Source organism: Canis lupus, chromosome 7, assembly GCF_003254725.2.
Source record: "Canis lupus dingo isolate Sandy chromosome 7, ASM325472v2, whole genome shotgun sequence".
Lineage (NCBI taxonomy): Eukaryota > Metazoa > Chordata > Mammalia > Carnivora > Canidae > Canis > Canis lupus.
Window position 1 is genome coordinate 54,396,779 of NC_064249.1, and position 10,088 is coordinate 54,406,866.

The following is a 10,088-nucleotide window of genomic DNA, read 5'->3' on the forward strand; positions in this document are numbered from 1 at the left end:
ACACTGGGGGTCTGCAGAGGACTCACCTCGAGTCTCGTACTGATGAGCACATGTGTATAGGGAAACTACTTGAGGTGGAGAAAGAACCATCCAAAAGGATTAGAGAAAAAAATCACTGGAACTCACAGAGGGTACCTGAGAAGAAAACCTCATAATTTACAGGGCATCAGCTAAAGCATTGGTTCTCAAGGGCAACTTGGCCTGCCACTATTGCCTGCCACCCCCACCCCATCCCCGCCAGTTCGGCTACTTCTGGAGACATTTTTTGGTTGTTACAACCTAAGAAGATAGGTTCTACTGGCATCTGGTGGATAGAGGCCAGAGATGCTACTGCACATCCTACAATGCATAATGAATTATCCAGCCCTAAATATCAACAGTGCTGTGGCTGGCTGGGAAACTCTTGGTTTAAGTAGTAGGAAGGGTCATGCCTCCTAAATGAAGAAAAATGAACCCTAGACTCATACTCCCTAAAAGACACTTAATAGCAAGACCTGAGAGTATAAAACTGTATTCAAATAATTTAAATACATCCCAGGACAGAACTCAAGAATATATAAAAAATATCCAGCATCCATTAAGGCTCAATGCATAATGTCTAGCATCCAATCAGAAATTATAAGTCATACAAAGAAGCAGGAGAATACAATCTATAATAAGAAAAACCACTCAACTAAAACGACCCAGAAATGACAGAATTAGTAGACAAGCACATTAAGACAATTACAATTATACTCTATATGATCAAGAAGCTAGTAGAAACATTGAACATGTTCAGTAAAGACATCAAAGGTATATAAAAAAGCAACCAAACTAGAGACAAAAACTACAATGTCTGAAATTAAAAAACAAAACACAGATGGAATTAATTGTAGTTAAAATGCAATAGAAGAAGAAAAAAAGTATATAAGAGATATTAATAGAAACTATCCAAAATGAAAAACAGGAAAACACTGAGAAAAACTGAGTAGAGCATCAACATGCTGTGGTACAACTTCAAGTGCCCTGATAGGTATAATTATAATTTGAGTCCTCAAAAGTGAGAGAAAGGAAGTATAGAGAAATATTTGAAAAAATAATTTATGGGATGCAGTACTTATAGGGAAATGCATACCAATAAAACACATTAGGGAAAAAAAAAGTCTTGGGGTACCTGGGTAGCTCAGTGGGTTAAGCACCAGACCCTTGATTTCGGCTCAGGCCATGATCTCAGGGTCATGAGATGGAGCCCTGCAGCTGGCTCCACACTGGGCATGGAGCATGTTTGGGCTTCTGTCTCTCCTTCTCCCACTCCTGCACATGCTCTCTCTTTCTAAAAAAAAGAAAAAGTCTTAATTTAGTTACCTCAGCTTCCATCTTAAGAAACCAAAATAAGAACAAATTAAACCCAAAGTAAAGAGAAGAAACAAAATAGCAAAGATTAGATTGGAAATCAACAAAAACAGAAAAATGAGAAAAAAATTCCTGTATTCTTTTTAAATCAAAAGCTAACATTTTAAAAAGATTAATAAAATTAATAAACTTCAAGCCAGACTCTTTGGGGTGGGAGGAGGTGGGACGTGGGAAAAGAAAGAGAAAATAGATATTACATTAGGAATGAGAGATGTGACATTATGGTATAAAAATTCTTACATAAAGTGCTGTAGTAAAGTTTGCTCACCTCCATATTGCTGATTCCAATACTCATTTATTAGACTTCTATTGCTTGAGCCATCAGCAATATTTTTGCATGACTGAAGCATTTTCATTTGACTTCAAAAACAACATGCTTGTTTTTTCTCAACCTCACCGGGCATTTTGCCTCAGTCTCAACACTATCTCTTTATCTCTTTGGACCTCTACATGGTGCAGTGTTCTTATCTCTTTCCTTTTCTACCTATACTCTCTTCCTGGGTGATCTCATCTGGTTTTATCTCCTTAAATATTATCTACGGCTGCAAAATCTGTATCTCAGCCTCGACCCCTTCTTGGAACTACAGGCTCATATATTCCAGAAATAGCCACACTGACGCCTGCTTTAGTTAACTGGATTCCTAAGAAAACAGAGCCTAAAACAAAACAAAACAAAACAAAACAAAAACAAACAAAACCGTATTGTTAATGCTTCATTGAAGTGATGCAATCCCAGAAAAGGTTGAGGAGGGTAAATGGGACACGAAAAAGGAAGGAGAGCAGATACAACTGTTGCTGAGCTGTGTTAGAGCTGCGGAATAGTTGTTTGCTTAGTCTCACTGTGTTCAGAGCGCAAGTGCTATGGACTACATCTCAGCTCATCGTGGGGCCAGAGGGAGAAGACTTTTCTGCAGACTCTCCCTCCCTCTGGTCAGTTTCTACCACGGAGCATGATTCCTTCATATTTCCAGGTGGCACCTTCAACCTCTCCAGCAGCAAACACTAGAAGTCCAGCTCCAAGGGTCATGGGTCTCTGAGCAGAACACCCGCCCTGCAGAGGAAGCGGCTTATAAACTGGGTTTGGAACAATGACTAGCTACACATCTTAAACCTAACATGCCCTAAATCAGGCCTTTAATTCCTTCCCACACATGTTCTTTGTCTCAGAAAGTGGCAATTCTGTCCTTCCTGTTGCTTAGGCTAATAGCCTACCTGCTTCCCTGCTTGCCTTATCACTTCATGCTCTTCTCAACATGGCAGCCAGATTGTGTCACTTTGGCTCAAAATCCTCTTCCTTTTTGCCTGATTTAAATGTCAGAGGGACACTGCATCTGCCACTTACTCTTAAACTATTCAGAAGAAAACCCTCATGTATCAATTGGTAGATAGATGGATAGATAGATGGATAGATAGATAGATAGATAGATATGTATCTGATTAAAAAGCAGGTAGATAGAGAATTATAAATTGTAATAAAATGTCAACATTTGGGGTATCTGGTGCAGGAATTCTTTAATTCTCGCAATTTTCTATAAGTTTGAAATTATGTCAAAAGTCAAAGATAAAGAAAACTTAATGGTCCAGTAAGGGTGAATCACTAAAGGAAAATCAGTTTAAGTGCTATTATTGAGAAAACTTGGGGCAGGAATGGGGATGTGGGGATACTGAGAAAGCAATTATAAATATCCACGATAGCAATAATTTAAAATGATGATGTAGAGCTATGCTTGGGGGCATATAAAATCTTAATAACAATGGGGAAAATTTAGTTTACCACTATTAATATCATTTTTGCAAAAATAATACACACATATATATAGAACGGCATACACCAAAATTCTAGGTTTGCAAAATAGGCTTCTGGAGACAGTGATTTTTACTAATTTTTTTCTTGGGATCCCTGGGTGGCACAGCGGTTTGGCGCCTGCCTTTGGCCCAGGGCGCGATCCTGGAGACCCGGGATCAAATCCCACATCGGGCTCCCTGTGCATGGAGCCTGCTTCTCCCTCTGCCTATGTCTCTGCCTCTCTCTATTTCTTTCTCTGTGACGATCATAAATAAATAAAAATTTAAAAAAATTTTTAAAACTAATTTTTTTCTTTTTACAGAAGAACTAGCAGCATATTTATAATAAGCAAAATAATAATATAATAATAAAGCAATAAAAGTTAAAAAGAAAAAATTCTCATTGAGGTCAGGGGTCAGCAAATGTTTTCTGTAAATGGCCAGATAATAAATATTTTCAGCTTTGCAGGCCCTACAGCTTCTGCTGCAACTATGCAACTCTGCCATTGTAGCAGAAAGCAGCCATAGGTAACACACAAACAAATTGGCATGGCTGGGTTCCATTTTAACTTTATTTACAAAAACAGGTGGCAGGCTGGTCTTCCTGAGGTACTTTGCTGACACATTATTTAGCTGGATACTTTTTTTCCCTAAACCATGGCTTACAGGCAAGAAATGTTCCCATTCCTATAGAACTTCACATGGGGCCCCCTGGACCAGCTGAAGGTCTGAGAATTCCACTGGCTCTGTGCAATTAGCTGTGTCATTGAGTAAGCTAAATTAAATTCGATGAAAATATCTAACCAAAGCCACATTTATAAGCAAATAAACACTTTGTCTAGGGAAGTGTAATGTGATAAATATGCATTGTATGATAAGTGTAGATAGATTCAGTCTGTCAGAGAACTGGATCCCAACTGTCAGAAAAAGATTCCTTTTAATATGCCCTGGAGGCTCAGCTGCAGCTCCCTGACAGCTGGAGTGATCAAAGGCCTGCAGGGTATCCTAGGGAGATGTGGAGAGATGGGTATGCCAAAATCCTGGAGAAAGCCGGGCTCCTCCTGGCCCTGTTCCATGAATGAAATCTTCCTCTGTAAGGAACAAAATCTACAACTTCCATAAAATTAGCTGGGTAAGGTACCATCTTTTCCAATTTCCTTAAAGAGATTGTGTAAGATTGGTTTATTTCTTCTTTTAACATCTGGAAGTATTTCCCATTGTGATATTTGGCCTGGAATATTCTTGATGGGAAAAAATTTAAATTCCAGATAATTTCCTTAATAGACCTAGACGTCTTCAGATTTTATATTTCTTCTTGTGTTAATTTGGGATAAAATTTCAAAAATTTTTTTTAATTTCAAAATTTTTGATAAAATTATTAATCATATCCTTTATATTATATCCATAATGGCTGTAGATCTGCATTGATGACCACATTTGCACTCCTTATGCTGACAAATGGTACTTCTCCCTTATTTTTCTTGATCAGTTTTATTGGGGCACCATCAATTTTATTCTTTTCAAAAACTGAACTGTTTTCTATTTCATTAATTCATGCTCTACAATTTCTTTCATTTTTTTTTTTTAATTAAAGAAACTGTTTAGGGGTGTCTGGGTGGCTCAGTCAATTGAGTGTCTGCCTTTGGCTCAGGTCATGATCTCAGGGTCCTGGGATCGAGCCCCTCATTGGGTTTCCTGCTCAGCAGAGTCTGCTTCTCCCTTTCTCCACTCATGCTTTCTCTCTGTGTCTCTCTTAAATAAATAAATAAATAAATAAATAAATAAATAAATAAATAAATAAACTTTAAAAAAGATTTTATTTATTTATTCATGAGAGACACACACAGAGAGAGAGAGAGAGAGAGGCAGAGACACAGGCAGAGGGAGAAGCAGGCTCCATGCACCGGGAGCCCGATGTGGGATTCGATCCCGGGTCTCCAGGATCGCGCCCTGGGCCAAAGGCAGGCGCTAAACTGCTGCACCACCCAGGGATCCCCTCTACTTCTTGTCTAATACTGAACAACTTTCTTTTGGTTTGTGTTTTAATGGAGTATCTTTTTCCATACTTTAATTTCAAATCTCTTGGATCCTTGTCATTAGTGTGTCTTGCTTGAATACAATATAAACTTTTAAAAAGTTGAGAATTTTTGTTTTACAGTTCATTTGCATGGACAATATAATTACTGATGTAATATAATTACTGATCAACAATGTTCATATTTAAAGATTTTATAAAAATTTATTTATTCATAAGACACAGAGAGAGAGAGAGGCAAAGACATAGGCAGAAGGAAAAGCAGTCTCCCTGTGGGGAGCCCGATGTGGAACTCCATCCTGGAACCCAAGGATCATGTCCTGAGCCACCGGCAGATGCTCAACCACTGAGCCACCCAGGCAGCCCTACAATGTTCCTATTTGTTATCTATTTATCTTGCCTATTCTATATTCTTTTTCTCTTGCCTTTTTAAAAATCATTTTTTATTACTCCATTTTACTTTCTGTGGACTTGTTAGTTATACTCCTCTTTTACTCTAGAGATTACAACATGCATCCTTGGTTTATTAGAATCCATTATAAATTAGTACTTTTACCACTTCTCTGATAATGTACTTAGGTTCTGATTTTAGGCATTATTACATTTTCTTACAATCAGTATTTAGATTTGCCCTCAGTTTTGTACTTTCCATAGTTCTTCATTTCTTCCTAAACTTGTTTTTCTGTCTGGGATCCCTTTTTGCCTGAAGAACTCCTTTTAGTATTTACTTGAGTCTACCAGTAGTGAGTTATCTTCTTTTTTGTTTATCTGGAAATGTTTTTACATTGCCTTGATAATTTTTAAATTTTATTTATTTATTTGAGAGAGAAAGAGAGAGAGAGAGAGAAATAAGCAGGGTGAGAGGCAGAGGGAGAGAGAGAATTCTGAAGCAGACACCTCGCTGAGCGCAGAGCCCAACGTAGGGCTCAATCCCAAGACTCTGAGATCATGACCTGAGCCAACATCAAGAGTCAGATGCTGGGACACCTGGGTAGCTCAGCTGTTGGGCGTCTGCCTTTGGCTCAGGGCCTGATCCTGCTACCGGGATCGAGTTCCACTTTAGGCTCCCTACGGGGAGACTGCTTCTCCCTCTGCCTATAGATGTCTCTTCCTCTCTCTCTCTGCATATCTCATGAATAAATAAATAAAATATATATATATATATATATATATATATATATATATATATTTTTTTTTTTTTTTTAAAGTCAGATGCTGGGATGCCTGGGTGGCTCAGCAGTTGAGACTCTGCCTATGGTTCAGGGTGTGATCCCAGGGTTGAGTATTGAGTTCTGCACCAAGGCTCCCTGTGAGGAGTCTGCTTCCCCCTCTGCCTGTGTCTCTGCCTCTCTCTCTCTCTCTCTCATGAATAAATAAACAAAACCTTAAAAAAAAAAAGTCATATGCTTAATCACTAAGCCACCTAGGTGTCCCTAAATTTTTTGTTATTTTATTTTTTGGATTATAGCTGACATACAGATTATACTGGTTGTGATATTAGTTTCAGGTGTACAACATAGTGATTCAACCTCTCTACATGTTATATTATGCTCACCACAAGTGCAGCTACCATCTGTCACTATTGACCTTACTTTTGGAAGTTATACTTCCAAGATATTACATGATCTTCTGACATTATGTTGAGAAGTTAAACCCCAGTCTTATTTGTTGCTTATTTGAATATAATATTTTTCTCCCTTTTTAAGATTTTTTCTTCTTCTTTGGTTTTATTAGGTACTATGATGTCACGTGCAGTTTTCTTTGTATTTATTCTGCTTGGTGTTTGTAGTGCTCCTTTAATCTATGACTTGATATTTATGAGTGTTAGAAAATTCTTGACCACTCTTTCTTTAGGGACTTTACTCATCATCTCTTACCTCATTTTGGAAGTCAAATTATTTGTATGTTAGACCTTTTTACAATATGAGATACAATTGCTATGTCTTCCCTGTGCTTCAGTCTTGGTGTTTTCTTTTTCTTTCTTTTTTTTTTTTTTTAAGATTTTATTTATTTATTCATGAGAGACACAGGGCAGGGGTGGGAGAGAGAGAGAGAGAGAGAGAGAGAGAGAGACAGGCACAGGGAGAAACAGGCTCCATGCAGGAAGCCTGACATGGGACTCAAACCCAGGACTCCAGGATACCCTGGGCTGAAGGCAGGCGCTTAACCACTGAGCCACCCAGGTATCCCCAGTCTTGGTGTTTCCTTAATCTTTCAGTTCACCAATCCTCATTTCAATTTATCCAATCTGCTGGTAATCCTATCTACTGAGCTCTTAATTACAGTTGTTGGTTTCTTCAGTTGCAGAACTTCCCTTTAAACAGTTTTCATACATAACAGAAGATCATAGGGGAAGGGAGGGAAAATTAAAACATGAAACTAGAGAGGGAGACAAACCAGAAGAGACTTTAAATCATAGGAAACAAACTGAGGGTTGCTGGAGGGTGAAGGAGGGATAACTGGGTGATGGACATTAAGGAGCGCATTTGATGTAATGAGCACTGGTATTATAGAAGACTGATGAATCAATGAGCTCTACCTCTGAAACTAATAATACTCTGTATGTTAATTACTTGAATTTAAATGTAAAGATGTTTTCATAGATTTTAGTAAATTCTGGTAACATTTATTCATACCTGTCATCTATTTTGTTAAGCATATTATAGTCATTTTAAAGTCCATGTCTGATAACTCCAATATTTGTATCACTTGTGATATTTCTTTTTTTATGATAAATTTATTTTTTATTGGTGTTCAATTTGCCAACTTACAGAAAACACCCAGTGCTCATCCCGTCAAGTGCCCCCCTCAGTGCCCGTCACCCATTCACCCCCACCCCCCGCCCTCCTCCCCTTCCACCACCCCTAGCTCGTTTCCCAGAGTTAGGAGTCTTTATGTTCTGTCTCCCTTTCTGATATTTCCCACACACTTCTTCTCCCTTCCCTTATATTCCCTTTCACTATTATTTATATTCCCCAAATGAATGAGGTGATTATATTTCTAAACATATGTTTGTGGGACCCAGGAAATTTAACAAAAATCCCCTACCCCTGGACAAGCAGAACAGGACTCACTCCATTTTGTGCTGCACCCGCCACCTCCTGTATGACCCCCACATGACCTGCTTATTGCTTAATGCGCTGCCCCGCCCTAGTCAAGCCGCTTGGCACACCCTTATTGGAAATCGGCTCATAACAATGTACCACTGCCTTGCGCCCGCCAAAACTGCGCGCCAATTCCGACCAGGGTGATAGGCCAGTTCAAACGGATACTATAGGGTAAAATGTAATTCAATTGGCCACCTGCCTGTGGACCGACATGACTGTGCAACTTTCTGCATATGTTACAATCCCACTAGCCCCTATAAAGCTGCTACCCCTCTTAGCCTTGGGGTCCAAGTCCCTCCTCCACTGTGTCGGGTATACTTGGACCCAGGCTCAAGCTTGTAAATAAACCCTCGTGTGTTTGCATCAGTGTCGGCTCCTTGGTGGTTTCTCAGATTCGCAATCTTGGGCACAACAATATTCTTTCTCCTGGTGATGGTAACTTTTCTGCAGATTAATTTTTATTGATATATAACCACCTACCATATAATTTACTATTTTAAAGGGTTGAATCCAGTGGTTTTTAGTAAATTCTAAAATATGCAGCCATCACCACGAATTCCAGAGCATTTCCTACACTCCAAAAAGATATCCTACACCCATCAGCAATCAAACAGCCAAACTTCCAAGTGGTTGCAACATTTTAAATCCCCACCAACAATGTATGAAGGATTCCATATCCTTCTCAATATTTGTTATTGTCAGACTTTTAAAATTACACTTATATAAGTAGTGTTATTTTTGCAGCTCATTTTGAAGACCTAGTGAGCAACTGGATTTAGAAAACTGCTGAAAATGGAATGCAGGGTGGTTACCAGTGATTTCATCTGTATGGCAAAGTGTTTAGCAGTGCAATTCACCAGATAGGAAATTCAGGAAGAAGCATGTATGTTAAGTTCATGACACTAGGTTAAAGAATGTAGGAAGCAGTTGGCTTTTAAAGTTTGTTGTCAGGAGAGAGGGGTCAACTTCAGATATAAATTTCATCATCCTATTTTTCTTCTTCACTTTTTAAATTCCTCAAAGAACAGACACTAATTAATTGTACTTTATTTCCTACTCCCTTTACAACTTCTTGTCATGTCAATGCCTTTTAGCTCCTCTACTTGTGACCATCAGGCTTTTATTTCCAGACTTCTGAAATAATTTTTTTTATAGATTTTTAATTTATTCATGAGAGACACACAGAGACAGAAAGAGTCAGAGACATAGGCAGAGGGAGAAGCAGGCTCTACGCAGGGAGCCCGATGTGGGACTTGATCCCAGAACCCCAGGATGACACCCCAAGCTGAAGGCAGACGTTCAACCACTGAGCCACCCAGGCGTCCCTAAAATATTATTTCTTTTTGCTCTTTCCCCTTTTAGTTGTACTCTTCTGAAGGAAGCAAGATGATCATGCCATTCCTTGGTTCAAAGACCTTCAATGGCTTCCCATTACCTTGAACAAAATGCAAAAGTATGAAACTTAACCCAATCATAACTAATACTTTTCTATTTTGATACTTTTTATTTTTATTTTTTAAATTTTATTTATTCATGATAGACATAGAGAGAGAGAGAGGCAGAGACACAGGCAGAGGGAGAAGCAGGCTCCATGCCGGGAGCCCGATGCGGGACTTGATCCCGGGACTCCAGGATCACCCCCTGGGCCAAAGGCAGGCGCTGAACCGCTGAGCCACCCAGGGATCCCCCTGAATGTGTATTTAATAACTAAGCACATACTCCATATCATAATTCCTGGCTTCTGTGCTTTTATTGACTATTCCCTTCCT

At 39.0% G+C, this 10,088-nt stretch overlaps 1 protein-coding gene across 1 annotated transcript in view; it reads left to right on the plus strand.

Annotated features, from left to right (window-relative positions):
- Nucleotides 1-10,088, plus strand: part of ZSCAN30 (zinc finger and SCAN domain containing 30) — an 82,176-nt gene that overhangs the window by 38,048 nt on the left and 34,040 nt on the right. The window lies entirely within an intron of this gene.